We start from the raw sequence: 3,371 nt of genomic DNA, 5'->3' as shown, positions 1-3,371 counted from the left end.
GAGTCAGACTGTTCAAAAAATCTTAATGAATAAATCATTCCGTTTTATCAATCACTTCATCCAAACTAAAATATGTAAATATATATTCTAAAATTTGTTTAACTAGCTATTGTTTATCATATTTACATATTTATTTTTTGGAGTTCTATTTATCCTAGTATTCAAATTGTCACTATACGTGCGAAAATTTGGAAACACAATGCTAATTCATTTTTTCAATGATTTAATATCTTCAAAATCTATCATGATATCTGAAGGAAGCTTAATCACATGATATGTATGTTGTTTTTCAATTTCACTTTCAATTTTGAGTAAATATTCACAAAACAAAGGATCTAATCTAGCTCTCATATTTTCAATTAATGGTAGTTGTGTAAAATATTGACATAAATATGAAATGACTAAACTTGCTTTCATGATATCATCTTTGTTCCATCATTGTACCACTAGCAAAACCTGTCGGAAATCTCCTCCACACGCAATGATTTTTCCATCAAGTGGCAATTCACATTAAGTAATATCTTTTAACATTTTATCAAAAACTTCAAAAGCATATTTATTAACTATCTGTGCTTCATCCTACACAATTAGCTTTGTTATTTTTAAAAGTTTACCGAGTGCAGATTGTTGATTTACCGAACATCGCATATCAGAACTTGTTTAAAATGGAATTTTAAAATGTGAATAACCAGTTCGGCTAGCGGGCAATAAAGTAGCAGCTACTTCTGATGATGCTGTTGCTAACGCAATGAGTTGTCAAGATCGTACCATAACAAGTAATGCCTATGTTCTATTAGTTCTTCCCTTTAATTCCTACTATCATATGGCTTGCTTCAAATTATCTCAACAAAATTTTGAAACAAAAGTGAAAATTATTATTTTTTGAATTGAAATATATGATTTGTTTGACCAATTTCTTTAACACGAAAAAAAAAATAGAATGAAATTTTACTGATGAAATCATTTCTAACTTCTTTCTGTCACGTTAAAGAAAAGGTCAAAGAAATCATATTTTTAAATTCTTCAAAATATTAGTTTTATTAATATTTCAAAATTTGGACGACAATTTGAAGCAGCTCATATGATAGTAGGAATAAAGGGGAGAATAAATAGAGCTAAAAAAATTTTGCAATTTCTTTTTCAAGTAAAATTTATCATATTCATACTTTCTATGTAAGTGTAGAAGTTTTAGTCATATAATGCATTAGGAGTCCTTTACCGTTTTAAACATTGCATAGAAATTCAACCAAGACCAATTTGTTGATTAGGACTTTAGTTAAGTTACTATTTTGACACAGATCATGGTAAAATTTCTCTTTATTTATGTGACATTGTCTTTAGACTAGTGGATCCATTCTCAAAAAGAAAAAAAGATTATGTTAAACATTAAAAAAGTATTTATTTACAAAATACGAAATCTGTCAAACCATATTATTTTCAGACATCATTAAGTTATGGTGCAATATAAACATGGGAAAAAGGCACCCATCAAGAGGCCAGGGATCCATCGATTTCCTACCGTAATATCTAATTGTTGTGCAGTTCATTCCCATTAAAGCTCCTTATGGAGAAGTCACTCTTGGAATTTCATGCAAAACTAATCCCTACTTAGAAAGAACTAGAGTTAGGCTAAGAAAATAAATTTTAGCAGTCATAAAAGACATAATTAACAAACCAATTTTAAATATATTTATGGTTATTTAATTTATCAATTTTAATGTAACTTTTTACTCCTTGTTTATCTTAGAAACATTCTTTCATTCACGTGAAGTGATCATTGTAGCATGCGGATCCTAGAAATTTGTCACTAAATCCTAAGAATGTACTCATTATCTTTCATTACACCTAGTTACCAAACATGTGGCCTGATTGTGTGAAAGTTTTGCAACCAGTCTATTTACATTGAAGAATAATTAATGCTTTCGAATAAGAACGAGTTTAACATTGATTGAATTTTGATGCTTCATGATAAAATGAGTAAGAAAATTGATATCGATAACTTCTATTAAATAAGTATCCTTATGTCTCCAATCTACAGTTACAGGGCATATTAATAAAATCTTGGAGATACCGCCCCTTTAGAGAAAAAAAAAAAAATTTTAAAAAAAATCTACAGTTAGAGTTCAGCCAATCTGCTGAGATGTTTCCATGAAGAAATACTCTGTACTATCATTGATTCTATCAACTCATAACATATCAGAACTTCAATGGAAATGTCATATATATATATATATATATATATATATATGATTAAAAAATTTGATTAATAAGCATTTCATTTTTATTCGTATTTTCGTTAATTATAATAAAAAAAATTCTTCATAGTACTTAATTCATAAACCAAATTTAGTTTATGTTCTTTTCCTTGTAATTTGACTCAAGTAGAAGATATATCTATATCATTTAATTGATTGGATTTTAGGGTTGTTTGGAGGTCACAATCCTATAGCTTTCAGAGTAAAATGAGACCTTGGAGTATTGGCTATTATAGGACGTGTTTGTCTGGGTCAGTATGCATCCCTAATAGGAACGCAGTATTATGTTTTTATACTTAAATAAAATAACAAATACAATAAGTTCTAGTCACTAGGTTAATTTGTCAGTAAAGTATAATTTTTTATTTTATTTTTTATTATTTTCTTTTTCAAACTTAATTAGGCTGAAAATTGATCATTGTTTCCTCTTTTTTATTCAGGTTTGGTCCGTAGATATTGTAATTGATGTCCTTCAACTTCCGAACTTGACTCATCGATCCCCAACTTCTAGAATATGGCCAAATTTAATCCTTTTTTTTTCTAAATTATCATTCATTCTTATACGTTCTCGTCTGATAATGGATTTTCTCCTAAAATAATCAAAAAGCAAGCATAATTAAGTATCAAGCTAGTAATAATCACTCTCAAAGGCTACATTTGATGGCTAATATAAGTGTAATATTTACACTTATCAACATTCATTGGCAGTAAGTCGACCCTTTTATTTATCTTTTGTACCACTTAGTTCATCTTTCTTAAAAATCCATATGCATCATATTGGTTTATTTCTATTGGGAAGATGACGTAGTTGAAACTTTTAGGAAAGATGACCAAATCTCACAAAGAATTGCAATGAGCAGAAAACTCAAGAAATAATTTATTCTTCCACTGTGTCGTGGCCACAAAGGCTTGCAAGGCTTAAAATAGCAAACCCTAAAAAAATAAAAATAAAAAAGACATTTCATTTTTAAAAAAATGACAGAATACAACATCCTAATCTTCATGATCATTCCGCAAAAAACAGAAATCAAATCCGAATTTATTAGCTTGAGGTATATGTAATTGAAAAAAACCCAAAGGGGGGGGGGGGGGGGGGGGGGGAAAAAAAAAAAAGGA

The sequence above is a fragment of the Olea europaea genome, unplaced genomic scaffold (genome assembly GCF_002742605.1).
Source record: "Olea europaea var. sylvestris unplaced genomic scaffold, O_europaea_v1 scaffold72, whole genome shotgun sequence".
Lineage (NCBI taxonomy): Eukaryota > Viridiplantae > Streptophyta > Magnoliopsida > Lamiales > Oleaceae > Olea > Olea europaea.
The sequence above is the reverse complement of the archived record's forward strand: the minus strand, read 5'-3'. Positions refer to the sequence as shown.